The 26,780-nt window shown below is 39.5% G+C and overlaps 41 non-coding genes across 41 annotated transcripts; all 41 read left to right on the forward strand.

The window, feature by feature from the left end:
• The first annotated feature begins 418 nt into the window (after positions 1 to 418).
• Positions 419 to 492, forward strand: TRNAT-AGU (transfer RNA threonine (anticodon AGU)). Its single transcript has one exon. It is a non-coding gene; the product is annotated as a tRNA-Thr (tRNA).
• Positions 493 to 763: 271 nt separating this feature from the next.
• TRNAT-AGU (transfer RNA threonine (anticodon AGU)) lies at positions 764 to 837 on the forward strand. Its single transcript has one exon. It is a non-coding gene; the product is annotated as a tRNA-Thr (tRNA).
• A 616-nt stretch (positions 838 to 1,453) lies between these two features.
• TRNAT-AGU (transfer RNA threonine (anticodon AGU)) lies at positions 1,454 to 1,527 on the forward strand. The gene has a single exon. It is a non-coding gene; the product is annotated as a tRNA-Thr (tRNA).
• Positions 1,528 to 1,798: 271 nt separating this feature from the next.
• On the forward strand, positions 1,799 to 1,872 carry TRNAT-AGU (transfer RNA threonine (anticodon AGU)). The gene has a single exon. It is a non-coding gene; the product is annotated as a tRNA-Thr (tRNA).
• Positions 1,873 to 2,143: 271 nt separating this feature from the next.
• TRNAT-AGU (transfer RNA threonine (anticodon AGU)) lies at positions 2,144 to 2,217 on the forward strand. The gene has a single exon. It is a non-coding gene; the product is annotated as a tRNA-Thr (tRNA).
• Positions 2,218 to 3,165: 948 nt separating this feature from the next.
• On the forward strand, positions 3,166 to 3,239 carry TRNAT-AGU (transfer RNA threonine (anticodon AGU)). The gene has a single exon. It is a non-coding gene; the product is annotated as a tRNA-Thr (tRNA).
• Positions 3,240 to 3,510: 271 nt separating this feature from the next.
• On the forward strand, positions 3,511 to 3,584 carry TRNAT-AGU (transfer RNA threonine (anticodon AGU)). The gene has a single exon. It is a non-coding gene; the product is annotated as a tRNA-Thr (tRNA).
• Positions 3,585 to 4,200: 616 nt separating this feature from the next.
• On the forward strand, positions 4,201 to 4,274 carry TRNAT-AGU (transfer RNA threonine (anticodon AGU)). The gene has a single exon. It is a non-coding gene; the product is annotated as a tRNA-Thr (tRNA).
• Positions 4,275 to 5,190: 916 nt separating this feature from the next.
• TRNAT-AGU (transfer RNA threonine (anticodon AGU)) lies at positions 5,191 to 5,264 on the forward strand. Its single transcript has one exon. It is a non-coding gene; the product is annotated as a tRNA-Thr (tRNA).
• Positions 5,265 to 6,760: 1,496 nt separating this feature from the next.
• On the forward strand, positions 6,761 to 6,834 carry TRNAT-AGU (transfer RNA threonine (anticodon AGU)). The gene has a single exon. It is a non-coding gene; the product is annotated as a tRNA-Thr (tRNA).
• A 601-nt stretch (positions 6,835 to 7,435) lies between these two features.
• Positions 7,436 to 7,510, forward strand: TRNAT-AGU (transfer RNA threonine (anticodon AGU)). The gene has a single exon. It is a non-coding gene; the product is annotated as a tRNA-Thr (tRNA).
• A 616-nt stretch (positions 7,511 to 8,126) lies between these two features.
• Positions 8,127 to 8,200, forward strand: TRNAT-AGU (transfer RNA threonine (anticodon AGU)). Its single transcript has one exon. It is a non-coding gene; the product is annotated as a tRNA-Thr (tRNA).
• Positions 8,201 to 8,458: 258 nt separating this feature from the next.
• Positions 8,459 to 8,532, forward strand: TRNAT-AGU (transfer RNA threonine (anticodon AGU)). The gene has a single exon. It is a non-coding gene; the product is annotated as a tRNA-Thr (tRNA).
• Positions 8,533 to 9,077: 545 nt separating this feature from the next.
• TRNAT-AGU (transfer RNA threonine (anticodon AGU)) lies at positions 9,078 to 9,151 on the forward strand. Its single transcript has one exon. It is a non-coding gene; the product is annotated as a tRNA-Thr (tRNA).
• A 595-nt stretch (positions 9,152 to 9,746) lies between these two features.
• TRNAT-AGU (transfer RNA threonine (anticodon AGU)) lies at positions 9,747 to 9,820 on the forward strand. Its single transcript has one exon. It is a non-coding gene; the product is annotated as a tRNA-Thr (tRNA).
• Positions 9,821 to 10,410: 590 nt separating this feature from the next.
• TRNAT-AGU (transfer RNA threonine (anticodon AGU)) lies at positions 10,411 to 10,484 on the forward strand. Its single transcript has one exon. It is a non-coding gene; the product is annotated as a tRNA-Thr (tRNA).
• A 271-nt stretch (positions 10,485 to 10,755) lies between these two features.
• TRNAT-AGU (transfer RNA threonine (anticodon AGU)) lies at positions 10,756 to 10,829 on the forward strand. Its single transcript has one exon. It is a non-coding gene; the product is annotated as a tRNA-Thr (tRNA).
• Positions 10,830 to 11,087: 258 nt separating this feature from the next.
• On the forward strand, positions 11,088 to 11,161 carry TRNAT-AGU (transfer RNA threonine (anticodon AGU)). The gene has a single exon. It is a non-coding gene; the product is annotated as a tRNA-Thr (tRNA).
• A 270-nt stretch (positions 11,162 to 11,431) lies between these two features.
• On the forward strand, positions 11,432 to 11,505 carry TRNAT-AGU (transfer RNA threonine (anticodon AGU)). The gene has a single exon. It is a non-coding gene; the product is annotated as a tRNA-Thr (tRNA).
• Positions 11,506 to 12,037: 532 nt separating this feature from the next.
• Positions 12,038 to 12,111, forward strand: TRNAT-AGU (transfer RNA threonine (anticodon AGU)). The gene has a single exon. It is a non-coding gene; the product is annotated as a tRNA-Thr (tRNA).
• Positions 12,112 to 12,701: 590 nt separating this feature from the next.
• Positions 12,702 to 12,775, forward strand: TRNAT-AGU (transfer RNA threonine (anticodon AGU)). Its single transcript has one exon. It is a non-coding gene; the product is annotated as a tRNA-Thr (tRNA).
• Positions 12,776 to 13,046: 271 nt separating this feature from the next.
• Positions 13,047 to 13,120, forward strand: TRNAT-AGU (transfer RNA threonine (anticodon AGU)). Its single transcript has one exon. It is a non-coding gene; the product is annotated as a tRNA-Thr (tRNA).
• A 257-nt stretch (positions 13,121 to 13,377) lies between these two features.
• On the forward strand, positions 13,378 to 13,451 carry TRNAT-AGU (transfer RNA threonine (anticodon AGU)). The gene has a single exon. It is a non-coding gene; the product is annotated as a tRNA-Thr (tRNA).
• A 270-nt stretch (positions 13,452 to 13,721) lies between these two features.
• On the forward strand, positions 13,722 to 13,795 carry TRNAT-AGU (transfer RNA threonine (anticodon AGU)). Its single transcript has one exon. It is a non-coding gene; the product is annotated as a tRNA-Thr (tRNA).
• A 258-nt stretch (positions 13,796 to 14,053) lies between these two features.
• Positions 14,054 to 14,127, forward strand: TRNAT-AGU (transfer RNA threonine (anticodon AGU)). Its single transcript has one exon. It is a non-coding gene; the product is annotated as a tRNA-Thr (tRNA).
• A 271-nt stretch (positions 14,128 to 14,398) lies between these two features.
• Positions 14,399 to 14,472, forward strand: TRNAT-AGU (transfer RNA threonine (anticodon AGU)). Its single transcript has one exon. It is a non-coding gene; the product is annotated as a tRNA-Thr (tRNA).
• A 271-nt stretch (positions 14,473 to 14,743) lies between these two features.
• TRNAT-AGU (transfer RNA threonine (anticodon AGU)) lies at positions 14,744 to 14,817 on the forward strand. The gene has a single exon. It is a non-coding gene; the product is annotated as a tRNA-Thr (tRNA).
• A 258-nt stretch (positions 14,818 to 15,075) lies between these two features.
• On the forward strand, positions 15,076 to 15,149 carry TRNAT-AGU (transfer RNA threonine (anticodon AGU)). Its single transcript has one exon. It is a non-coding gene; the product is annotated as a tRNA-Thr (tRNA).
• Positions 15,150 to 15,744: 595 nt separating this feature from the next.
• TRNAT-AGU (transfer RNA threonine (anticodon AGU)) lies at positions 15,745 to 15,818 on the forward strand. The gene has a single exon. It is a non-coding gene; the product is annotated as a tRNA-Thr (tRNA).
• Positions 15,819 to 16,076: 258 nt separating this feature from the next.
• On the forward strand, positions 16,077 to 16,150 carry TRNAT-AGU (transfer RNA threonine (anticodon AGU)). The gene has a single exon. It is a non-coding gene; the product is annotated as a tRNA-Thr (tRNA).
• Positions 16,151 to 16,408: 258 nt separating this feature from the next.
• TRNAT-AGU (transfer RNA threonine (anticodon AGU)) lies at positions 16,409 to 16,482 on the forward strand. Its single transcript has one exon. It is a non-coding gene; the product is annotated as a tRNA-Thr (tRNA).
• A 271-nt stretch (positions 16,483 to 16,753) lies between these two features.
• Positions 16,754 to 16,827, forward strand: TRNAT-AGU (transfer RNA threonine (anticodon AGU)). The gene has a single exon. It is a non-coding gene; the product is annotated as a tRNA-Thr (tRNA).
• Positions 16,828 to 17,085: 258 nt separating this feature from the next.
• TRNAT-AGU (transfer RNA threonine (anticodon AGU)) lies at positions 17,086 to 17,159 on the forward strand. Its single transcript has one exon. It is a non-coding gene; the product is annotated as a tRNA-Thr (tRNA).
• Positions 17,160 to 17,430: 271 nt separating this feature from the next.
• TRNAT-AGU (transfer RNA threonine (anticodon AGU)) lies at positions 17,431 to 17,504 on the forward strand. Its single transcript has one exon. It is a non-coding gene; the product is annotated as a tRNA-Thr (tRNA).
• A 603-nt stretch (positions 17,505 to 18,107) lies between these two features.
• Positions 18,108 to 18,181, forward strand: TRNAT-AGU (transfer RNA threonine (anticodon AGU)). Its single transcript has one exon. It is a non-coding gene; the product is annotated as a tRNA-Thr (tRNA).
• Positions 18,182 to 18,440: 259 nt separating this feature from the next.
• Positions 18,441 to 18,514, forward strand: TRNAT-AGU (transfer RNA threonine (anticodon AGU)). Its single transcript has one exon. It is a non-coding gene; the product is annotated as a tRNA-Thr (tRNA).
• Positions 18,515 to 20,139: 1,625 nt separating this feature from the next.
• TRNAT-AGU (transfer RNA threonine (anticodon AGU)) lies at positions 20,140 to 20,213 on the forward strand. The gene has a single exon. It is a non-coding gene; the product is annotated as a tRNA-Thr (tRNA).
• Positions 20,214 to 21,149: 936 nt separating this feature from the next.
• On the forward strand, positions 21,150 to 21,223 carry TRNAT-AGU (transfer RNA threonine (anticodon AGU)). Its single transcript has one exon. It is a non-coding gene; the product is annotated as a tRNA-Thr (tRNA).
• Positions 21,224 to 22,159: 936 nt separating this feature from the next.
• On the forward strand, positions 22,160 to 22,233 carry TRNAT-AGU (transfer RNA threonine (anticodon AGU)). The gene has a single exon. It is a non-coding gene; the product is annotated as a tRNA-Thr (tRNA).
• A 545-nt stretch (positions 22,234 to 22,778) lies between these two features.
• On the forward strand, positions 22,779 to 22,852 carry TRNAT-AGU (transfer RNA threonine (anticodon AGU)). The gene has a single exon. It is a non-coding gene; the product is annotated as a tRNA-Thr (tRNA).
• Positions 22,853 to 23,123: 271 nt separating this feature from the next.
• TRNAT-AGU (transfer RNA threonine (anticodon AGU)) lies at positions 23,124 to 23,197 on the forward strand. The gene has a single exon. It is a non-coding gene; the product is annotated as a tRNA-Thr (tRNA).
• The last annotated feature ends 3,583 nt before the right edge of the window (positions 23,198 to 26,780 follow it).

The following is a 26,780-nucleotide window of genomic DNA, read 5'->3' on the forward strand; positions in this document are numbered from 1 at the left end:
GAAACTTATGACACTAATTATGGATCGTAATCATGTCCATACAGTGCACCGAGAGGTCGAAACGAAAGGTCAAATTTCGTGACCAGGGCGCCATGGGTTAGTTGGTTAAAGCGCCTGTCTAGTAAACAGGAGATCCTGAGTTCGAATTTCAGTGTTGCCTTTTTTATTTAGGTGCTTCACCGAACAATTCCTTGTTTGATAATTACATTATTTGTACTCGTCCAGGGTTGGGAAATTCTCTTTAGGCTGGTGGATGATATGCAAGTAAATCGGAACATGCTATCATTTTAAAAATAAAAATAACCTGGAAATTGAAATATCACTGTGTCGATGAAACTTATGACACTTATTATGGATCGTAATAATGTCCATACAGTGTACCGAGATTTCGAAACGAAAGGTCAAAGTTCGTGACCAGGGCGCCATGGCTTAGTTGGTAAAAGCGCCAGTCTAGTAAACAGGAGATCCTGAGTTTGAATCTCAGTGGTGCCTTTTTTATTTAGGTGCTTCACCGAACAATTCCTTGTTTGATAATTACATTATTGACACTCATGATTGGTACTCGTCCAGGGTTGGGAAATTTACTTTAGGCAGGTGGATGATATGCAAGTAAATCGGAACATGCTATCATTTTAAAAATAAAAATAACCTGGCAATTGAAATGTCACTGTGTCGATGAAACTTATGACACTTATTATGGATCGTAATCATGTCCATACAGTGCACCGAGAGGTCGAAACGAAAGGTCAAATTTCGTGACCAGGGCGCCATGGCTTAGTTGGTTAAAGCGCCTGTCTAGTAAACAGGAGATCCTGATTTCGACTCTCAGTGGTGCCTTTTTTATTTAGGTACTTCACCGAACAAATCCTTGTTTGATAATTACATTATTGACACTCATGATTGGTACTCGTCCAGGGTTGGGAAATTCTCTTTAGGCTGGGGGATGATATGCAAGTAAATCGGAACATGCTATCATTTTAAAAATAAAAATAACCTGGCAATTGAAATATCACTGTGTCGATGAAACTTATGACACTTATTATGGATCGTAATCATGTCCATAAAGTGCACCGAGAGGTCGAAACGAAAGGTCAAAGTTCGTGACCAGGGCGCCATGGCTTTGTTTGTTAAAGCGCCTGTCTAGTAAACAGGAGATCCTGAGTTCGACTCTCAGTGGTGCCTTTTATATTTAGGTGCTTCACCGAACAATTCCTTGTTTGATAATTACATTATTGACACTCATGATTGGTACTCGTTCAGTGTTAGGAAATTCTCATCAGGCTGGTGGATGATATGCAAGTAAATCGGAACATGCTATCATTATAAAAATAAAAATTACCTGGAAATTTGAGTATCACTGTGTCGTCGAAACTTATGACACTTAATATTGATCGTAATAATGTCCACACAGTGTACCGAGTGGTCGAAACGATAGGTCAAAGTTCGTGACCAGGGCGCCATGGCTTAGTTGGTTAAAGCGCCTGTCTAGTAAACAGGAGATCCTGATTTCGACTCTCAGTGGTGCCTTTTTTATTTAGGTACTTCACCGAACAAATCCTTGTTTGATAATTACATTATTGACACTCATGATTGGTACTCGTCCAGGGTTGGGAAATTTACTTTAGGCAGGTGGATGATATGCAAGTAAATCGGAACATGCTATCATTTTAAAAATAAAAATAACCTGGCAATTGAAATGTCACTGTGTCGATGAAACTTATGACACTTATTATGGATCGTAATCATGTCCATACAGTGCACCGAGAGGTCGAAACGAAAGGTCAAATTTCGTGACCAGGGCGCCATGGCTTAGTTGGTTAAAGCGCCTGTCTAGTAAACAGGAGATCCTGATTTCGACTCTCAGTGGTGCCTTTTTTATTTAGGTACTTCACCGAACAAATCCTTGTTTGATAATTACATTATTGACACTCATGATTGGTACTCGTCCAGGGTTGGGAAATTCTCTTTAGGCTGGGGGATGATATGCAAGTAAATCGGAACATGCTATCATTTTAAAAATAAAAATAACCTGGCAATTGAAATATCACTGTGTCGATGAAACTTATGACACTTATTATGGATCGTAATCATGTCCATACAGTGCACCTAGAGGTCGAAACGAAAGGTCAAAGTTCGTGACCAGGGCGCCATGGGTTAGTTGGTTAAAGCGCCTGTCTAGTAAACAGGAGATCCTGAGTTCGAATCTCAGTGGTGCCTTTTTTATTTAGGTGCTTCAGTGAACAATTCCTTGTTTGATAATTACATTATTGACACTCATGATTGGTACTCGTTCAGGGTTGGGAAATTCTCTTCAGGCTGGTGGATGATATGCAAGTAAATCGGAACATGCTATCATTATAAAAATAAAAATTACCTGGAAATTTGAGTATCACTGTGTCGTCGAAACTTATGACACTTAATATTGATCGTAATAATATCCACACAGTGTACCGAGAGGTCGAAACGAAAGGTCAAAGTTCGACACCAGGGCGCCATGGCTTAGTTGGTTAAAGCGCCAGTCAAGTAAACAGGAGATCCTGAGTTCGAATTTCAGTGGTGCCTTTTTTATTTAGGTGCTTCACCGAACAATTCCTTGTTTGATAATTACATTATTGACACTCATGATTGGTACTCGTCCAGGGTTGGGAAATTCTCTTTAGGCTGGTGGATGATATGCAAGTAAATCGGAACATGATATCATTTTAAAAATAAAAATAACCTGGCAATTGAAATGTCACTGTGTCGATGAAACTTATGACACTAATTATGGATCGTAATCATGTCCATACAGTGCACCGAGAGGTCGAAACGAAAGGTCAAATTTCGTGACCAGGGCGCCATGGGTTAGTTGGTTAAAGCGCCTGTCTAGTAAACAGGAGATCCTGAGTTCGAATTTCAGTGTTGCCTTTTTTATTTAGGTGCTTCACCGAACAATTCCTTGTTTGATAATTACATTATTTGTACTCGTCCAGGGTTGGGAAATTCTCTTTAGGCTGGTGGATGATATGCAAGTAAATCGGAACATGCTATCATTTTAAAAATAAAAATAACCTGGAAATTGAAATATCACTGTGTCGATGAAACTTATGACACTTATTATGGATCGTAATAATGTCCATACAGTGTACCGAGATTTCGAAACGAAAGGTCAAAGTTCGTGACCAGGGCGCCATGGCTTAGTTGGTAAAAGCGCCAGTCTAGTAAACAGGAGATCCTGAGTTTGAATCTCAGTGGTGCCTTTTTTATTTAGGTGCTTCACCGAACAATTCCTTGTTTGATAATTACATTATTGACACTCATGATTGGTACTCGTCCAGGGTTGGGAAATTTACTTTAGGCAGGTGGATGATATGCAAGTAAATCGGAACATGCTATCATTTTAAAAATAAAAATAACCTGGCAATTGAAATGTCACTGTGTCGATGAAACTTATGACACTTATTATGGATCGTAATCATGTCCATACAGTGCACCGAGAGGTCGAAACGAAAGGTCAAATTTCGTGACCAGGGCGCCATGGCTTAGTTGGTTAAAGCGCCTGTCTAGTAAACAGGAGATCCTGATTTCGACTCTCAGTGGTGCCTTTTTTATTTAGGTACTTCACCTAACAAATCCTTGTTTGATAATTACATTATTGACACTCATGATTGGTACTCGTCCAGGGTTGGGAAATTCTCTTTAGGCTGGGGGATGATATGCAAGTAAATCGGAACATGCTATCATTTTAAAAATAAAAATAACCTGGCAATTGAAATATCACTGTGTCGATGAAACTTATGACACTTATTATGGATCGTAATCATGTCCATAAAGTGCACCGAGAGGTCGAAACGAAAGGTCAAAGTTCGTGACCAGGGCGCCATGGCTTTGTTTGTTAAAGCGCCTGTCTAGTAAACAGGAGATCCTGAGTTCGACTCTCAGTGGTGCCTTTTATATTTAGGTGCTTCACCGAACAATTCCTTGTTTGATAATTACATTATTGACACTCATGATTGGTACTCGTTCAGTGTTAGGAAATTCTCATCAGGCTGGTGGATGATATGCAAGTAAATCGGAACATGCTATCATTATAAAAATAAAAATTACCTGGAAATTTGAGTATCACTGTGTCGTCGAAACTTATGACACTTAATATTGATCGTAATAATGTCCACACAGTGTACCGAGTGGTCGAAACGATAGGTCAAAGTTCGTGACCAGGGCGCCATGGCTTAGTTGGTTAAAGCGCCTGTCTAGTAAACAGGAGATCCTGAGTTCGACTCTCAGTGGTGCCTTTTATATTTAGGTGCTTCACCGAACAATTCCTTGTTTGATAATTACATTATTTGTACTCGTCCAGGGTTGGGAAATTCTCTTCAGACTGGTGGATGATATGCAAGTAAATCGGAACATGCTATCATTTTAAAAATGAAAATTACCTGGAAATTGGAATATCACTGTGTCGATGAAATTAACGACACTCAATATGGATCGTAATAATGTCCATACAGTGTACCGAGTGGTCGAAACGATAGGTCAAAGTTCGTGACCAGGGCGCCATGGCTGAGTTGATTAAAGCGCCTGTCTATTTCGAATCTCAGTGGTGCCTTTTTATTTAGGTGATTCACTGAACAATTCCTTGTTTGATAATTACATTATTGACACTCATGATTGGTACTCGTCCAGGGTTGGGAAATTCTCTTTAGGCTGGTGGATGATATGCAAGTTAATCGGAACATGCTATCATTATAAAAATAAAAATTACCTGGAAATTGAAATATCACTGTGTCGATGAAACTTATGACACTTATTATGGATCGTAATAATGTCCATACAGTACACCGAGAAGTCGGAACGAAAAGTCAAAGTTTGTGACCAGGGAGCCATGACTTAGTTGGTTAAAGCGCCTGTCTAGTAAACAGGAGATCCTGAGTTTGAATCTCAGTGGTGCCTTTTTTATTTAGGTGCTTCACCGAACAATTCCTTGTTTGATAATTACATTATTTGTACTCGTCCAGGGTTGGGAAATTCTCTTCAGGCTGGTGGATGATATGCAAGTAAATCGGAACATGCTACCATTATAAAAACAAAAATTACCTGGAAATTTGAATATCACTGTGTCGATGAAACGTATGACACTTAATATGGATCGTAATAATGTCCACACAGTGTACCGAGAGGTAGAAACGAAAGGTCAAAATTAGTGACCAGGGCGCCATGGCTTAGATGGTTAAAGCGCCTGTCTAGTAAACAGGAGATCCTGAGTTCGAATCTCATTGGTGCCTTTTTTATTTAGGTGCTTCACCGAACAATTCCTTGTTTGATAATTACATTATTGACACTCATGATTGGTACTCGTTCAGTGTTAGGAAATTCTCCTCAGGCTGGTGGATGATATGCAAGTAAATCCGTACATGCTATCATTTTAAAAATAAAAATAACCTGGAAATTGAAATATCACTGTGTCGATGAAACTTATGACACTTATTATGGATCGTAATAATGTCCAGACAGTGTACCGAGATTTCGAAACGAAAGGTGAAAGTTCATGACCAGGGCGCCATGGCTTAGTTGGTAAAAGCGCCTGTCTAGTAAACAAGTACTGAGAAATAATTTTTAAACTCATAGTTGCTGTCGACATAGGAAGTATAGTAAGCAAATAACACCGAATAAACGGCAAGGTAAAGACTATGTCTAATTATAGTAAATACGTACTGCGTGCGTGACTCGAACCGGCGCTCGCGTACGGCACCTAATCGCCTAGCTTCACGCCACTACACGTCTTCCCCTCGGCCACCGGGCATCACCAAAAAAGGATGCTTAATAACCGAGCTTATTACGTGCAGAGAACGTGAAACCCGTCCACGCGATACGCGCCACACAGCATGGCCAGAATGCGGCAAAGGCCTTCAGATCAGGCTGTAGTAGGATGGTGAAAGTAATGGTACAGCATTTTAACAGTGAATAAGTACTGAGAAATAATTTTTAAACTCATAGTTGTTGTTGTTGGCCGAGGGGAAGACGTGTAATGGCGTGAAGCTAGGCGATTAGGTGCCGTACGCGAGAGCCGGTTCGAGTCACGCACGCAGTACGTATTTACTATAATTAGACATAGTCTTTACCTTGCCGTTTATTCGGTGTTATTTGCTTACTTTACTTCCTATGTCGACAGCAACTATGAGTTTAAAAATTATTTCTCAGTACTTATTCACTGTTAAAATGCTGTACCATTACTTTCACCATCCTACTACAGCCAGATCTGAAGGCCTTTGCCGCATTCTGGCCATGCTGTGTGGCGCGTATCGCGTGGACGGGTTTCACGTTCTCTGCATGTAATAAGCTCGGTTATGTAGTGGCGTGAAGCTAGGCGATTAGGTGCCGTACGCGAGCGCCGGTTCGAGTCACGCACGCAGTACGTATTTACTATAATTAGACATAGTCTTTACCTTGCCGTTTATTCGGTGTTATTTGCTTACTTTGTCTAGTAAACAGGAGATCCTGAGTTTGAATCTCAGTGGTGCCTTTTTTATTTAGGTGCTTCACCGAACAATTCCTTGTTTGATAATTACATTATTTGTACTCGTCCAGGGTTGGGAAATTTACTTTAGGCTGGTGGATGATATGCAAGTAAATCGGAACATGCTATCATTTTAAAAATAAAAATAACCTGGCAATTGAAATGTCACTGTGTCGATGAAACTTATGACACTTATTATGGATCGTAATCATGTCCATACAGTGCACCGAGAGGTCGAAACGAAAAGTCAAATTTCGTGACCAGGGCGCCATGGCTTAGTTGATTAAAGCGCCTGTCTAGTAAACAGGAGATCCTGAGTTCGACTCTCAGTGGTGCCTTTTTTATTTAGGTGCTTCACCGAACAAATCCTTGTTTGATAATTACATTATTGACACTCATGATTAGTACTCGTCCAGGGTTGGGAAATTCTCTTTAGGCTGGTGGATGATATGCAAGTAAATCGGAACATGCTATCATTTTAAAAATAAAAATAACCTGGCAATTGAAATGTCACTGTGTCGATGAAACTTATGACACTTATTATGGATCGTAATCATGTCCATACATGTTTCGAGAAGTCGAAAAGAAAGGTCAAAGTTCGTGACCAGGGCGCCATTGCTTTGTTGGTTAAATCGCCTGTCTAGTAAACAGGAGATCCTGAGTTCGACTCTCAGTGGTGCCTTTTTTATTTAGGTGCTTCACCGAACAATTCCTTGTTTGATAATTACATTATTTGTACTCGTCCAGGGTTGGGAAATTCTCTTTAGGCTGGTGGATGATATGCAAGTAAATCGGAACATGCTATCATTTTAAAAATAAAAATAACCTGGCAATTGAAATATCACTGTGTCGATGAAACTTATGACACTTATTATGGATCGTAATAATATCCATACAGTGTACCGAGAGGTCGAAACGAAAGGTAAAAGCTCGCGACCAGGACGCCATGGCTTAGTTGGTAAAAGCGCCTGTCTAGTAAACAGGAGATCCTGAGTTCGAATCTCAGTGGTGCCCTTTTTATTTAGGTGCTTCGCTGAACAAATCCTTGTTTGATAATTACATTATTGACACTCATGATTGGTATTCGTCCAGGGTTGGGAAATTCTCTTGATGCTGGTGGATGATATGCAAGTAAATCGGCACATGCTATCATTTTAAAAATAAAAATTACCTGGAAATTGAAATATCACTGTGTCGATGAAACTTATGACACTTATTATGGATCGTAATAATGTCCATACAGTGTACCGAGAGGTCGAAACGAAAGGTCAAAGTTCGTGACCAGGGCGCCATTTCTTAGTTGGTAAAAGCGCCTGTCTAGTAAACAGGAGATCCTGAGTTTGAATCTCAGTGGTGCCTTTTTTATTTAGATGCTTCACCGAACAATTCCTTGTTTGATAATTACATTATTGACACTCATGATTGGTACTCGTCCAGGGTTGATAAATTTACTTTAGACTGGTGGATGATATGCAAGTAAATCGGAACATGCTATCATTTTAAAAATAAAAATAACCTGGCAATTGAAATGTCACTGTGTCGATGAAACTTATGACACTTATTATGGATCGTAATCATGTCCATACAGTGCACCGAGAGGTCGAAACGAAAGGTCAAAGTTCGTGACCAGGGCGCCATGGCTTAGTTGGTTAAAGCGCCTGTCTAGTAAACAGGAGATCCTGAGTTCGACTCTCAGTGGTGCCTTTTTTATTTAGGTGCTTCACCGAACAATTCCTTGTTTGATAATTACATTATTTGTACTCGTCCAGGGTTGGGAAAGTCTCTTTTGCCTGGAGGATGATATGCAAGTAAACCGGAACATGTTATCATTTTAAAAATAAAAATAACCTGGAAATTGAAACATCACTGTGTCGATGAAACTCATGACACTTAATATGGATCGTAATAATGTCCATACAGTGTACCGAGAGGTCGAAACGAAAGGGCAAAGTTCGCGACGTGGGCGCCATGGCTTAGTTGGTTAAAGCGCCTGTCTAGTAAACAGGATATTCTGAGTTCGAATCTCAGTGGTGCCTTTTTTATTTAGGTGCTTCAATGAACAATTCGTTGTTTGATAATCACATTATTGACACTCTTAATCGGTACTCGTCCTGAGCTGGGAAAGTCTCTTTAGGCTGGAGAATGATATGCAAGTAAATCGGAACAATCTATCATTTTAAAAATAAAAATAACCTGGAAATTGAAATATCGCTGTGTCGATGAAACATATGACACTCAATATGGATCGTAATAATGTCCATACAGTGTACCGAGAGGTCGAAACGAAAGGTCAAAATTCGTGACCAGGGCGCCATGGTTTAGTTAGTTAAAGCGCCTGTCTAGTAAACAATTCCTTGTTTGATAATTACATTATTGGTACTCGTCCAGTGTTGGGAAATTCTCTTCAGGCTGGTGGATGATATGCAAGCAAATCGGAACATGCTATCATTATAAAAATAAAAATTACCTGGAAATTTGAATATCACTGTGTCGATGAAACGTATGACACTTAATATGGATCGTAATAATGTCCACACATTGTACCGAGAGGTAGAAACGAAAGGTCGAAATTCGTGACCAGGGCGCCATGGCTTAGTTGGTTAAAGCGCCTGTCTAGTAAACAGGAGATCCTGAGTTTGAATTTCAGTGGTGCCTTTTTTATTTAGATGCTTCACCGAACAAATCCTTGTTTGATAATTACATTATGGACACTCATGATTGGTACTCGTCCAGGGTTGGGAAATTTACTTTAGGCTGGTGGATGATATGCAAGTAAATCGGAACATGCTATCATTTTAAAAATGAAAATTACCTGGAAATTGGAATATCACTGTGTCGATGAAACGTATGACACTTAATATGGATCATAATAATGTCCACACAGTGTACCGAGAGGTAGAAACGAAAGGTCAAAATTCGTGACCATGTCTTAGTTCGTTAAAGCGCCTGTCTAGTAAATAGGAGATCCTGAGTTCGAATCTCAGTGGTGCCTTTTTTATTTAGGTGCTTCACCGAACAATTCCTTGTCAGATAATTACATTATTTGTACTCGTCCAGGGTAGGGAAATTCTCTTCAGGCTGGTGGATGATATGCAAGTAAATCGGAACATGCTATCATTATAAAAATAAAAATTACCTGGAAATTTGAATATCACTGTGTCGATGAAACGTATGACACTTAATATGGATCGTAATAATGTCCACACATTGTACCGAGAGGTAGAAACGAAAGGTCGAAATTCGTGACTAGGGCGCCATGGCTTAGTTGGTTAAAGCGCCTGTCTAGTAAACAGGAGATCCTGAGTTTGAATTTCAGTGGTGCCTTTTTTATTTAGATGCTTCACCGAACAATTCCTTGTTTGATAATTACATTATTTGTACTCGTCCAGGGTTGGGAAATTCTCTTTAGGCTGGTGGATGATATGCAAGTAAATCGGAACATGCTATCATTTTAAAAATAAAAATAACCTGGCAATTGAAATGTCACTGTGTCGATGAAACTTATGACACTTATTATGGATCGTAATCATGTCCATACAGTGCACCGAGAGGTCGAAACGAAAGGTCAAAGTTCGTGACCAGGGCGCCATGGCTTTGTTAGTTAAAGCGCCTGTCTAGTAAACAGGAGATCCTGAGTTCGACTCTCAGTGGTGCCTTTTTTATTTAGGTGCTTCACCGAACAATTCCTTGTTTGATAATTACATTATTTGTACTCGTCCAGGGTTGGGAAATTCTCTTCAGGCTGGTGGATGATATGCAAGTAAATCGGAACATGCTACCATTATAAAAACAAAAATTACCTGGAAATTTGAATATCACTGTGTCGATGAAACGTATGACACTTAATATGGATCGTAATAATGTCCACACAGTGTACCGAGAGGTAGAAACGAAAGGTCAATATTAGTGACCAGGGCGCCATGGCTTAGATGGTTAAAGCGCCTGTCTAGTGAACAGGAGATCCTGAGTTCGAATCTCAGTGGTGCCTTTTTTATTTAGGTGCTTCACCGAACAATTCCTTGTTTGATAATTACATTATTGACACTCATGATTGGTACTCGTTCAGTGTTAGGAAATTCTCCTCAGGCTGGTGGATGATATGCAAGTAAATCCGTACATGCTATCATTTTAAAAATAAAAATAACCTGGAAATTGAAATATCACTGTGTCGATGAAACTTATGACACTTATTATGGATCGTAATAATGTCCATACAGTGTACCGAGATTTCGAAACGAAAGGTGAAAGTTCATGACCAGGGCGCCATGGCTTAGTTGGTAAAAGCACCTGTCTAGTAAACAGGAGATCCTGAGTTTGAATCTCAGTGGTGCCTTTTTTATTTAGGTGCTTCACCGAACAATTCCTTGTTTGATAATTACATTATTTGTACTCGTCCAGGGTTGGGAAATTTACTTTAGGCTGGTGGATGATATGCAAGTAAATCGGAACATGCTATCATTTTAAAAATAAAAATAACCTGGCAATTGAAATGTCACTGTGTCGATGAAACTTATGACACTTATTATGGATCGTAATCATGTCCATACAGTGCACCGAGAGGTCGAAACGAAAAGTCAAAGTTCGTGACCAGGGCGCCATGGCTTAGTTGATTAAAGCGCCTGTCTAGTAAACAGGAGATCCTGAGTTCGACTCTCAGTGGTGCCTTTTTTATTTAGGTGCTTCACCGAACAAATCCTTCTTTGATAATTACATTATTGACACTCATGATTAGTACTCGTCCAGGGTTGGGAAATTCTCTTTAGGCTGGTGGATGATATGCAAGTAAATCGGAACATGCTATCATTTTAAAAATAAAAATAACCTGGCAATTGAAATGTCACTGTGTCGATGAAACTTATGACACTTATTATGGATCGTAATCATGTCCATACATGTTTCGAGAAGTCGAAACGAAAGGTCAAAGTTCGTGACCAGGGCGCCATGGCTTTGTTGGTTAAAGCGCCTGTCTAGTAAACAGGAGATCCTGAGTTCGACTCTCAGTGGTGCCTTTTTTATTTAGGTGCTTCACCGAACAATTCCTTGTTTGATAATTACATTATTTGTACTCGTCCAGGGTTGGGAAATTCTCTTTAGGCTGGTGGATGATATGCAAGTAAATCGGAACATGCTATCATTTTAAAAATAAAAATAACCTGGCAATTGAAATATCACTGTGTCGATGAAACTTGTGACACTTATTATGGATCGTAATAATATCCATACAGTGTATCGAGAGGTCGAAACGAAAGGTAAAAGCTCGTGACCAGGGCGCCATGGTTTAGTTAGTTAAAGCGCCTGTCTAGTAAACAATTCCTTGTTTGATAATTACATTATTGGTACTCGTCCAGTGTTGGGAAATTCTCTTCAGGCTGGTGGATGATATGCAAGCAAATCGGAACATGCTATCATTATAAAAATAAAAATTACCTGGAAATTTGAATATCACTGTGTCGATGAAACGTATGACACTTAATATGGATCGTAATAATGTCCACACATTGTACCGAGAGGTAGAAACGAAAGGTCGAAATTCGTGACCAGGGCGCCATGGCTTAGTTGGTTAAAGCGCCTGTCTAGTAAACAGGAGATCCTGAGTTTGAATTTCAGTGGTGCCTTTTTTATTTAGATGCTTCACCGAACAATTCCTTGTTTGATAATTACATTATTTGTACTCGTCCAGGGTTGGGAAATTCTCTTTAGGCTGGTGGATGATATGCAAGTAAATCGGAACATGCTATCATTTTAAAAATAAAAATAACCTGGCAATTGAAATGTCACTGTGTCGATGAAACTTATGACACTTATTATGGATCGTAATCATGTCCATACAGTGCACCGAGAGGTCGAAACGAAAGGTCAAAGTTCGTGACCAGGGCGCCATGGCTTTGTTAGTTAAAGCGCCTGTCTAGTAAACAGGAGATCCTGAGTTCGACTCTCAGTGGTGCCTTTTTTATTTAGGTGCTTCACCGAACAATTCCTTGTTTGATAATTACATTATTTGTACTCGTCCAGGGTTGGGAAATTCTCTTCAGGCTGGTGGATGATATGCAAGTAAATCGGAACATGCTACCATTATAAAAACAAAAATTACCTGGAAATTTGAATATCACTGTGTCGATGAAACGTATGACACTTAATATGGATCGTAATAATGTCCACACAGTGTACCGAGAGGTAGAAACGAAAGGTCAATATTAGTGACCAGGGCGCCATGGCTTAGATGGTTAAAGCGCCTGTCTAGTGAACAGGAGATCCTGAGTTCGAATCTCAGTGGTGCCTTTTTCATTTAGGTGCTTCACCGAACAATTCCTTGTTTGATAATTACATTATTGACACTCATGATTGGTACTCGTTCAGTGTTAGGAAATTCTCCTCAGGCTGGTGGATGATATGCAAGTAAATCCGTACATGCTATCATTTTAAAAATAAAAATAACCTGGAAATTGAAATATCACTGTGTCGATGAAACTTATGACACTTATTATGGATCGTAATAATGTCCATACAGTGTACCGAGATTTCGAAACGAAAGGTGAAAGTTCATGACCAGGGCGCCATGGCTTAGTTGGTAAAAGCACCTGTCTAGTAAACAGGAGATCCTGAGTTTGAATCTCAGTGGTGCCTTTTTTATTTAGGTGCTTCACCGAACAATTCCTTGTTTGATAATTACATTATTTGTACTCGTCCAGGGTTGGGAAATTTACTTTAGGCTGGTGGATGATATGCAAGTAAATCGGAACATGCTATCATTTTAAAAATAAAAATAACCTGGCAATTGAAATGTCACTGTGTCGATGAAACTTATGACACTTATTATGGATCGTAATCATGTCCATACAGTGCACCGAGAGGTCGAAACGAAAAGTCAAATTCGTGACCAGGGCGCCATGGCTTAGTTGATTAAAGCGCCTGTCTAGTAAACAGGAGATCCTGAGTTCGACTCTCAGTGGTGCCTTTTTTATTTAGGTGCTTCACCGAACAAATCCTTCTTTGATAATTACATTATTGACACTCATGATTAGTACTCGTCCAGGGTTGGGAAATTCTCTTTAGGCTGGTGGATGATATGCAAGTAAATCGGAACATGCTATCATTTTAAAAATAAAAATAACCTGGCAATTGAAATGTCACTGTGTCGATGAAACTTATGACACTTATTATGGATCGTAATCATGTCCATACATGTTTCGAGAAGTCGAAACGAAAGGTCAAAGTTCGTGACCAGGGCGCCATGGCTTTGTTGGTTAAAGCGCCTGTCTAGTAAACAGGAGATCCTGAGTTCGACTCTCAGTGGTGCCTTTTTTATTTAGGTGCTTCACCGAACAATTCCTTGTTTGATAATTACATTATTTGTACTCGTCCAGGGTTGGGAAATTCTCTTTAGGCTGGTGGATGATATGCAAGTAAATCGGAACATGCTATCATTTTAAAAATAAAAATAACCTGGCAATTGAAATATCACTGTGTCGATGAAACTTGTGACACTTATTATGGATCGTAATAATATCCATACAGTGTATCGAGAGGTCGAAACGAAAGGTAAAAGCTCGTGACCAGGGCGCCATGGCTTAGTTGGTAAAAGTGACTGTCTAGTAAACAGGAGATCCTGAGTTCGAATCTCAGTGGTGCCATTTTTATTTAGGTGCTTCGCTGAACAAATCCTTGTTTGATAATTACATTATTGACACTCATGATTGGTATTCGTCCAGGGTTGGGAAATTCTCTTGATGCTGGTGGATGATATGCAAGTAAATCGGCACATGCTATCATTTTAAAAATAAAAATTACCTGGAAATTGAAATATCACTGTGTCGATGAAACTTATGACACTTATTATGGATCGTAATAATGTCCATACAGTGTACCGAGAGGTCGAAACGAAAGGTCAAAGTTCGTGACCAGGGCGCCATGGCTTAGTTGGTAAAAGCGCCTGTCTAGTAAACAGGAGATCCTGAGTTTGAATCTCAGTGGTGCCTTTTTTATTTAGATGCTTCACCGAACAATTCCTTGTTTGATAATTACATTATTGACACTCATGATTGGTACTCGTCCAGGGTTGATAAATTTACTTTAGACTGGTGGATGATATGCAAGTAAATCGGAACATGCTATCATTTTAAAAATAAAAATAACCTGGCAATTGAAATGTCACTGTGTCGATGAAACTTATGACACTTATTATGGATCGTAATCATGTCCATACAGTGCACCGAGAGGTCGAAACGAAAGGTCAAAGTTCGTGACCAGGGCGCCATGGCTTAGTTGGTTAAAGCGCCTGTCTAGTAAACAGGAGATCCTGAGTTCGACTCTCAGTGGTGCCTTTTTTATTTAGGTGCTTCACCGAACAATTCCTTGTTTGATAATTACATTATTTGTACTCGTCCAGGGTTGGGAAAGTCTCTTTTGGCTGGAGGATGATATGCAAGTAAACCGGAACATGTTATCATTTTAAAAATAAAAATAACCTGGAAATTGAAACATCACTGTGTCGATGAAACTCATGACACTTAATATGGATCGTAATAATGTCCATACAGTGTACGGAGAGGTCGAAACGAAAGGGCAAAGTTCGCGACGTGGGCGCCATGGCTTAGTTGGTTAAAGCGCCTGTCTAGTAAACAGGATATTCTGAGTTTGAATCTCAGTGGTGCCTTTTTTATTTAGATGCTTCACCGAACAAATCCTTGTTTGATAATTACATTATTGACACTCATGATTGGTACTCGTCCAGGGTTGGGAAATTTACTTTAGGCTGGTGGATGATATGCAAGTAAATCGGAACATGCTATCATTTTAAAAATGAAAATTACCTGGAAATTGGAATATCACTGTGTCGATGAAACGTATGACACTTAATATGGATCATAATAATGTCCACAGAGTGTACCGAGAGGTAGAAACGAAAGGTCAAAATTCGTGACCATGCCTTAGTTCGTTAAAGCGCCTGTCTAGTAAATAGGAGATCCTGAGTTCGAATCTCAGTGGTGCCTTTTTTATTTAGGTGCTTCACCGAACAATTCCTTGTCAGATAATTACATTATTTGTACTCGTCCAGGGTAGGGAAATTCTCTTCAGGCTGGTGGATGATATGCAAGTAAATCGGAACATGCTATCATTATAAAAATAAAAATTACCTGGAAATTTGAATATCACTGTGTCGATGAAACGTATGACACTTAATATGGATCGTAATAATGTCCACACATTGTACCGAGAGGTAGAAACGAAAGGTCGAAATTCGTGACCAGGGCGCCATGGCTTAGTTGGTTAAAGCGCCTGTCTAGTAAACAGGAGATCCTGAGTTTGAATTTCAGTGGTGCCTTTTTTATTTAGATGCTTCACCGAACAATTCCTTGTTTGATAATTACATTATTTGTACTCGTCCAGGGTTGGGAAATTCTCTTTAGGCTGGTGGATGATATGCAAGTAAATCGGAACATGCTATCATTTTAAAAATAAAAATAACCTGGCAATTGAAATGTCACTGTGTCGATGAAACTTATGACACTTATTATGGATCGTAATCATGTCCATACAGTGCACCGAGAGGTCGAAACGAAAGGTCAAAGTTCGTGACCAGGGCGCCATGGCTTTGTTGGTTAAAGCGCCTGTCTAGTAAACAGGAGATCCTGAGTTCGACTCTCAGTGGTGCCTTTTTTATTTAGGTGCTTCACCGAACAATTCCTTGTTTGATAATTACATTATTTGTACTCGTCCAGGGTTGGGAAATTCTCTTCAGGCTGGTGGATGATATGCAAGTAAATCGGAACATGCTACCATTATAAAAACAAAAATTACCTGGAAATTTGAATATCACTGTGTCGATGAAACGTATGACACTTAATATGGATCGTAATAATGTCCACACAGTGTACCGAGAGGTAGAAACGAAAGGTCAATATTAGTGACCAGGGCGCCATGGCTTAGATGGTTAAAGCGCCTGTCTAGTGAACAGGAGATCCTGAGTTCGAATCTCAGTGGTGCCTTTTTTATTTAGGTGCTTCACCGAACAATTCCTTGTTTGATAATTACATTATTGACACTCATGATTGGTACTCGTTCAGTGTTAGGAAATTCTCCTCAGGCTGGTGGATGATATGCAAGTAAATCCGTACATGCTATCATTTTAAAAATAAAAATAACCTGGAAATTGAAATATCACTGTGTCGATGAAACTTATGACACTTATTATGGATCGTAATAATGTCCATACAGTGTACCGAGATTTCGAAACGAAAGGTCAAAGTTCATGACCAGGGCGCCATGGCTTAGTTGGTAAAAGCACCTGTCTAGTAAACAGGAGATCCTGAGTTTGAATCTCAGTGGTGCCTTTTTTATTTAGGTGCTTCACCGAACAATTCCTTGTTTGATAATTACATTATTTGTACTCGTCCAGGGTTGGGAAATTTACTTTAGGCTGGTGGATGATATGCAAGTAAATCGGAACATGCTATCATTTTAAAAATAAAAATAACCTGGCAATTGAAATGTCACTGTGTCGATGAAACTTATGACACATATTATGGATCGTAATCATGTCCATACAGTGCACCGAGAGGTCGAAACGAAAAGTCAAAGTTCGTGACCAGGGCGCCATGGCTTAGTTGATTAAAGCGCCTGTCTAGTAAACAGGAGATCCTGAGTTCGACTCTCAGTGGTGCCTTTTTTATTTAGGTGCTTCACCGAACAAATCCTTGTTTGATAATTACATTATTGACACTCATGATTAGTACTCGTCCAGGGTTGGGAAATTCTCTTTAGGCTGGTGGATGATATGCAAGTAAATCGGAACATGCTATCATTTTAAAAATAAAAATAACCTGGCAATTGAAATGTCACTGTGTCGATGAAACTTATGACACTTATTATGGATCGTAATCATGTCCATACAGTGCACCGAGAGGTCGAAACGAAAGGTCAAAGTTCGTGACCAGGGCGCCATGGCTTTGTTGGTTAAAGCGCCTGTCTAGTAAACAGGAGATCCTGAGTTCGACTCTCAGTGGTGCCTTTTTTATTTAGGTGCTTCACCGAACAATTCCTTGTTTGATAATTACATTATTTGTACTCGTCCAGGGTTGGGAAATTCTCTTCAGGCTGGTGGATGATATGCAAGTAAATCGGAACATGCTACCATTATAAAAACAAAAATTACCTGGAAATTTGAATATCACTGTGTCGATGAAACGTATGACACATAATATGGATCGTAATAATGTCCACACAGTGTACCGAGAGGTAGAAACGAAAGGTCAATATTAGTGACCAGGGCGCCAAGGCTTAGATGGTTAAAGCGCCTGTCTAGTGAACAGGAGATCCTGAGTTCGAATCTCAGTGGTGCCTTTTTTATTTAGGTGCTTCACCGAACAAATCCTTGTTTGATAATTACATTATTGACACTCATGATTGGTATTCGTCCAGGGTTGGGAAATTCTCTTGATGCTGGTGGATGATATGCAAGTAAATCGGCACATGCTATAATTTTTAAAATAAAAATTACCTGGAAATTGAAATATCACTGTGTCGATGAAACTTATGACACTTATTATGGATCGTAATCATGTCCATACAGTGCACCGAGAGGTCGAAACGAAAGGTCAAAGTTCGTGACCAGGGCGTCATGGCTTAGTTGGTTAAAGCGCCTGTCTAGTAAACAGGAGATCCTGAGTTCGACTCTCAGTGGTGCCTTTTTTTATTTAGGTGATTCACCGAACAATTCCTTGTTTGATAATTACATTATTTGTACTCGTCCAGGGTTGGGAAAGTCTCTTTTGGCTGGAGGATGATATGCAAGTAAATCGGAACATGTTATCATTTTAAAAATAAAAATAACCTGGAAATTGAAACATCACTGTGTCGATGAAACTTATGACACTTAATATGGATCGTAATAATGTCCATACAGTGTACCGAGAGGTCGAAACGAAATGTCAAAGTTCGTGACCAGGGCGCCATGGCTTTGTTGGTTAAAGCGCCTGTCTAGTAAACAGGAGATCCTGAGTTCGACTCTCAGTGGTGCCTTTTTTATTTAGGTGCTTCACCGAACAATTCCTTGTTTGATAATTACATTATTTGTACTCGTCCAGGGTTGGGAAATTCTCTTTAGGCTGGTGGATGATATGCAAGTAAATCGGAACATGCTATCATTTTAAAAATAAAAATTACCTGGAAATTGGAATATCACTGTGTCGATGAATCTTATGACACTTAATATGGATCGTAATAATGTCCATACAGTGTACCGAGAGGTCGAAACGAAAGGTCAAAGTTCGTGACCAAGCGCCATGGCTTAGTTGGTTAAAGCGCCTGTCCAGTAAACAGGAGATCCTGCATTCGAATCTCAGTGGTGCCTTTTCTAATTTAGGTGCTTCACTGAACAATTCCTTGTTTGATTATTACATTATTGACACTCATGATTGGTACTCGTCCAGGGTTGGGAAATTCTCTTTAGGCTGGTGGATGATATGCAAGTAAATCGGAACATGCTATCATTATAAAAATAAACATTACCTGGAAATTGGAATATCACTGTGTCGATGAAACTTATGACACTTAATATGGATCGTAATAATGTCCATACAGTGTACGGAGAGGTCGAAACGAAAGGTCAAAGTTCGTGACCAGGGCGCCATGGCTTAGTTGGTTAAAGCGCCTGTCTAGTAAACAAGAGATCCTGAGTTCGACTCTCAATGGTGCCTTTTTTATTTAGGTGCTTCACCGAACAAATCCTTGTTTGATAATTACATTATTGACACTCATGATTGGTATTCTTCCAGGGTTGGGAAATTCTCTTTAGGCTGGTGGATGATATACAAGTAAATCGGAACATTCTATCATTTTAAAAATAAAAATAACCTGGCAATTGAAATGTCACTGTGTCGATGAAACTTATGACACTTATTATGGATCGTAATCATGTCCATACAGTGCACCGAGAGGTCGAAACGAAAGGTCAAAGTTCGTGACCAGGGCGCCATGGCTTAGTTGGTTAAAGCGCCTGTCTAGTAAACAAGAGATCCTGAGTTCGACTCTCAATGGTGCCTTTTTTATTTAGGTGCTTCACCGAACAAATCCTTGTTTGATAATTACATTATTGACACTCATGATTGGTATTCTTCCAGGGTTGGGAAATTCTCTTTAGGCTGGTGGATGATGTACAAGTAAATCGGAACATTCTATCATTTTAAAAATAAAAATAACCTGGCAATTGAAATGTCACTGTGTCGATGAAACTTATGACACTTATTATGGATCGTAATCATGTCCATACAGTGCACCGAGAGGTCGAAACGAAAGGTCAAAGTTCGTGACCAGGGCGCCATGGCTTTGTTGGTTAAAGCGCCTGTCTAGTAAACAGGAGATCCTGAGTTTGAATCTCAGTGGTGCCTTTTTTATTTAGGTGCTTCACCGAACAATTCCTTGTTTGATAATTACATTATTTGTACTCGTCCAGGGTAGGGAAAGTCTCTTTTGGCTGGAGGATGATATGCAAGTAAACCGGAACATGTTATCATTTTAAAAATAAAAATAACCTGGAAATTGAAACATCACTGTGTCGATGAAACTTATGACACTTAATATGGATCGTAATAATGTCCATACAGTGTACCGAGAGGTCGAAACGAAAGGGCAAAGTTCGTGACCAGGGCGCCATGGCTTAGTTGGTTAAAGCGCCTGTCTAGTAAACAGGAGATCCTGAGTTCGAATCTCAGTGGTGCCTTTTTTATTTAGGTGCTTCACCGAACAAATCCTTCTTTGATAATTACATTATTGACACTCATGATTGGTACTCGTCCAGGGTTGGGAAATTCTCTTCAGGCTGGTGGATGATATGAAGTTGAATCGGAACATGCTATCATTTTAAAAATGAAATTGAAGTATCACAGTTTCGATGAATCTCATGACACTTAATGTGGATCATAATAATGTCCATACAGTGTACGGAGAGGTCGAAACGAAAGGTCAAAGTTCGTGACCAGGGCGCCATGGCTTAGTTGGTTAAAGCGCCTGTCTAGTAAACAAGAGATCCTGAGTTCGACTCTCAATGGTGCCTTTTTTATTTAGGTGCTTCACCGAACAAATCCTTGTTTGATAATTACATTATTGACACTCATGATTGGTATTCTTCCAGGGTTGGGAAATTCTCTTTAGGCTGGTGGCTGATATACAAGTAAATCGGAACATTCTATCATTTTAAAAATAAAAATAACCTGGCAATTGAAATGTCACTGTGTCGATGAAACTTATGACACTTATTATGGATCGTAATCATGTCCATACAGTGCACCGAGAGGTCGAAACGAAAGGTCAAAGTTCGTGACCAGGGCGCCATGGCTTTGTTGGTTAAAGCGCCTGTCTAGTAAACAGGAGATCCTGAGTTTGAATCTCAGTGGTGCCTTTTTTATTTAGGTGCTTCACCGAACAATTCCTTGTTTGATAATTACATTATTTGTACTCGTCCAGGGTAGGGAAAGTCTCTTTTGGCTGGAGGATGATATGCAAGTAAACCGGAACATGTTATCATTTTAAAAATAAAAATAACCTGGAAATTGAAACATCACTGTGTCGATGAAACTTATGACACTTAATATGGATCGTAATAATGTCCATACAGTGTACCGAGAGGTCGAAACGAAAGGGCAAAGTTCGTGACCAGGGCGCCATGGCTTAGTTGGTTAAAGCGCCTGTCTAGTAAACAGGAGATCCTGAGTTCGAATCTCAGTGGTGCCTTTTTTATTTAGGTGCTTCACCGAACAAATCCTTCTTTGATAATTACATTATTGACACTCATGATTGGTACTCGTCCAGGGTTGGGAAATTCTCTTCAGGCTGGTGGATGATATGAAGTTGAATCGGAACATGCTATCATTTTAAAAATGAAATTGAAGTATCACAGTTTCGATGAATCTCATGACACTTAATGTGGATCATAATAATGTCCATACAGTGTACGGAGAGTTCGAAACGAAAGGTCAAAGTTCGAGACCAGGGCGCCATGGCTTAGTTGGTTAAAGCGCCTGTCTAGTAAACAAGAGATCCTGAGTTCGACTCTCAATGGTGCCTTTTTTATTTAGGTGCTTCACCGAACAAATCCTTGTTTGATAATTACATTATTGACACTCATGATTGGTATTCTTCCAGGGTTGGGAAATTCTCTTTAGGCTGGTGGATGATATACAAGTAAATCGGAACATTCTATCATTTTAAAAAGAAAAATAACCTGGCAATTGAAATGTCACTGTGTCGATGAAACTTATGACACTTATTATGGATCGTAATCATGTCCATACAGTGCACCGAGAGGTCGAAACGAAAGGTCAAAGTTCGTGACCAGGGCGCCATGTCTTTGTTGGTTAAAGCGCCTGTCTAGTAAACAGGAGATCCTGAGTTTGAATCTCAGTGGTGCCTTTTTTATTTAGGTGCTTCACCGAACAATTGCTTGTTTGATAATTACATTATTTGTACTCGTCCAGGGTTGGGAAAGTCTCTTTTGGCTGGAGGATGATATGCAAGTAAAGCGGAACATGTTATCATTTTAAAAATAAAAATAACCTGGAAATTGAAAAATCACTGTGTCGATGAAACTTAGGACACTTAATATGGATTGTAATAATGTCCATACAGTGTACCGAGAGGTCGAAACGAAAGGGCAAAGTTCGTGACGTGGGCGCCATGGCTCAGTTGGTTAAAGCGCCTGTCTAGTAAACAGGATATTCTGAGTTTGAATCTCAGTGGTGCCTTTTTTATTTAGGTGCTTCAATGAACAATTCGTTGTTTGATAATCACATTATTGACACTCTTAATCGGTACTCGTCCAGAGCTGGGAAAGTCTCTTTAGGCTGGAGAATGATATGCAAGTAAATCGGAACAATCTATCATTTTAAAAATAAAAATAACCTGGAAATTGAAATATCGCTGTGTCGATGAAACATATGACACTCAATATGGATCGTAATAATGGCCATACAGTGTACCGAGAGGTCGAAACGAAAGGTCAAAATTCGTGACCAGGGAGCCATGGTTTAGTTAGTTAAAGCGCCTGTCTAGTAAACAATTCCTTGTTTGATAATTACATTATTGGCACTCGTCCAGGGTTGGGAAATTCTCTTTAGGCTGGTGGATGATATGCAAGTAAATCGGAACATGCTATCATTTTAAAAATAAACATTACCTGGAAATTGGAATATCACTGTGTCGATGAAACTTATGACACTTAATATGGATCGTAATAATGTCCATGCAGTTCACCGAGAGGTCGAAACGAAATGTCAAATTTGGCGACCAGGGCGCCATAGCTTAGTTGGTTAAAGCGCCTGTCTAGTAAACAGGAGATCATGAGTTCGAATCTCAGTGGTGCCTTTTTTATTTAGGTGCTTCACTGAACAATTCCTTGTTTGATAATTACATTATTGACACTCATGATTGGTACTCGTCCAGGGTTGGGAAATTCTCTTCAGGCTGGTGGATGATCTGCAAGAAAATCGGAACATGCTATCATTTTAAAAATAAAAATAGCTTGGAAATTGAAATATCACTGTGTCGATGAAAATTATGACACTGATTATGGATCGTAATAATGTCCACACAGTGTACCGAGAGGTCGAAACGAAAGGTCAAAGTTCGTGACCAGGGCACCATGGCTTAGTTGGTTAAAGCGCCTGTCTAGTAAACAGGAGATCCTGAGTTCGAATCTCAGTGGTGCCTTTTTTATTTAGGTGCTTCACCGAACAATTCCTTGTTTGATAATCACATTACTGACACTCATGATTGGTACTCGTCCAGGGTTGGGAAATTCTCCTTAGGCTGGTGGATGATATGCATGTAAATCAGAACATGCTATCATTTTAAAAATAAAAATTACCTGGCAATTGAAATGTCACTGTGTCGATGAAACTTATGACACTTATTATGGATCGTAATTATGTCCATACAGTGCACCGAGAGGTCGAAACGAAATGTCGAAAGTTCGTGACCAGGGCGCCATGGCTTTGTTGGTTAAAGCGCCTGTCTAGTAAACAGGGGATCCTGCGTTCGAATCTCAGTGGTGCCTTTTTTATTTAGGTGCTTCAGTGAACAATTCCTTGTTTGATAATTACATTATTGACACTCATGATTGGTACTCGTCCAGGGTTGGGAAATTCTCTTCAGGCTGGTGGATGATCTGCAAGTAAATCGGAGCATGCTATTATTAGAAAAATAAAAATTACCTGGAAATTTGAATACCACTGTGTCGATGAAACTTATGACACTTAATATGGATGGTAATAGTGTTCACACAGTGTACCGAGAGGTCGAAACGAAAGGTCAAATTTCGTGACCAGTCTTCCATGGCTTAGTTGGTTAAAGCTCCTGTCCATTAAACAGGAGATCCTGAGTTCGAATCTCAGTGGTGCCTTTTTTATTTAGGTGCTTCACCGAACAATTCCTTGTTTGATAATTACATTATTGACACTCGTCCAGGGTTGGGAAATGATGGACGCTCCGGACCGGTGCTCTTCAAATCCACTGTAATCAGTGTCTTTGACAGTCATCCTGTGCTATATATTCGCTGCTTTTACAAGCAAAACATTGTGACTTTGTGTTATTTCTCCATTTTGATTGATATCATACGTGATCCGGACTTTCCAGCCTGTTCAAACAATTTGCTCTGGCTGGTGTGCCGGCCAATATGGCCGACACACCGGCACCAAGACCCCACGCCACCAAAGGAAATACTGTTACAGTAGTTGATGACCACTTCCGTGCTATCGATGTTATTGAATCTGTACATAATGCCACCTCCAGCAAGTCAGTGTTGGCGTGTATGAACATTAACGGTATATGGCAAATCTCACTTTCTGAAAACTGTTACGCCGAGCAACAACTTCAACAGGGAGTCACCATCAATGGACTGGAAAGAGAAGTCCGAGGTATTTTAAGAAACTTTCTAACAGTGTCATTTGTCAATGTGCCTGCTTTTATTGACAACAACTCGATTAAGTTGAAAATGGAAAGTTTGGGCTGCAAACTACGGAGTCCTATAATAAGGAAATACTATAAAGAAGCGCCCACTGTGGAAACTGGTACGCGATTTGTTCGCATGGAACTGCCTGTTGGAGTTCAGTCATTACCATATGCTGTCAAATTTGATGATGATTGCCCCTACATTAGACTCCTACATAACGACCAGAGAAAAGTTTGCAACAACTGCCTCTCTGATAGCCATATAATCCACCAGTGTCCAAAATACAAGTGTAAGATATGTTTGTGTGTTGGTCATACAGAACAAAGTTGTGCCAATAGAAAATGTTACGAATGTGGACTGGTCGGTCATCGCGCGAGAGATTGCCCTAAAACCTCTCCATCTGATAAATCAAGTTATATATCGGACGATAACCAGGAAATCAACATTTCTAGTGCGGATTGTGAAATAGGAATTCAACCTGTGCAGACAAAAATTGAGAGGTGGCTGAGCGGCAGCAAGACTAATAAATCGGACAATAATGCACCACTAAAGACAGGAAAAGACACCGAGTCCACAGAAGAGAACAGCACAAACGTGGAAATCGAGAAATGTAACACCGACGACGACGATACAGAAGAGGAGCAAATGGAAGATTCTATTTCTCCACTGCAAATAAATAAAAGACAACGTGAATCAGAGTCAACGGACACAGAAACAACAGCATCCTCGCGTCGTAAAAAAAATTAGCGACGCCAAATATCAAAGGCTCCCGTAGTGCGTTCACCCCGAAATCAGCACATAGCAACAGTGTAGTATGCAAAGAGGGTAAGGTTGACAATGAATAATGGATAGTTATGTAATACTACTTCTCTGCCTTAAAATGGCAGTGTTAGCTTCCATTAACGCCAATGGCTTATGTAATGCCGATAAAATTCAAAATAGTGTACATCTATTTAAGAAATGTCATTATGATATTGTCTGCATTCAGGAGATATTCTGGTCCTTGGAAAACATTAATTCATACACATCTATGTTCGAGAATGAATTTAATGTATTCACTAATATTTGTAGCAATCCTGAAGGGAGGCGTGGCGTGTGCTGCCTTGTGAGCAAAACTTCCGGAATAGAAGTTAAAAACGTAACAAAGGATGACGAAGGCAGACTTTTACAACTCGTTTGCGACATTGACGACAAAGTTGTGAATATTGTTAATATATATGCTCCTAATGGCGTCAGTGATCGGTCAATTTTTTTCAATGCTCTCGATCAATATACATGTATAATTTCGGACGCTATTAATGTTATTGTTGGTGACTTCAATTGTAAGCCAAATCCAGCGTTAGACAATTCTAACAATGTGTTTGCTAACATTGATCAGTCTCGCAAACGCCTCCACCAGTTTATGAATGCTTTTCAATTTGTAGATGTTTGGCGCAACCAACACCCTCATTCCAGGCAATTTACATGGCGTCGTTATGATAGTATTAACGACATCCTTTTCCAAAGTAGAATAGACTATGTTCTCGTGAACACATGTTTTCTACACCACTGTCTCTCCACAGAAATAATTCGTTTTCCTTTTAGTGACCATGATATCATCAAATGTCATTTCAATTTTGAAAGTGTTGTAATGGGTCCAGGAATATGGAAATTTAACAATAGTCTCCTAAATGATGAAGCATATGACTCCGAAACTCGGCAAATTATCACAACATCCAAAAACTCCCAGAGTTTTACCTCAAATAAATTTGATTGGTGGGACGAACTAAAAATAAAAGTACGCAACCACGCAATTAAATACTCTAAGAACAAAAACAAAACTACCCAAAAATTAAAAAAAAATCTTCAAAAACAAATTGCTTTCGAATATAAAAAGGCCGCGAAATATATTGACTATGACCTAACACGAGCCGCCATGTTGGAGCAAGAGTTAGATATCATAATTGATCTTGAACTTAAGGGCGCCATAATTCGAAGTAAAATACAACACTTTGAGGAAGGTGAAAAGAGTACGAAATTCTTTTATAATCTTGAAAAAACTCGCCAAAACACTAAAACAATAAAAACAACAATTACCGAAAATGGCGATTTTATTGACGACAGTAAAGCTATCCTAAGTGAAACAGTCAAATTTTATTCTGAATTATACAGTAAAAATGCATGTACAGAAACTGCCATAAATAATTTCACCAAATATCTCTCGTCAAAACTCGATACAGAAGACCAAGAGGCCTGCGATCAATCGATAACACTGGAAGAACTTGGTTACTCTGTTCAGAATATGGTTAATGATAAAAGCCCCGGTAGTGACGGTCTCGGTGCAGCATGGTTCAAACACTTTTG

This window comes from Saccoglossus kowalevskii, chromosome 5 (genome assembly GCF_978046115.1).
Source record: "Saccoglossus kowalevskii chromosome 5, keSacKowa6.1, whole genome shotgun sequence".
Lineage (NCBI taxonomy): Eukaryota > Metazoa > Hemichordata > Enteropneusta > Harrimaniidae > Saccoglossus > Saccoglossus kowalevskii.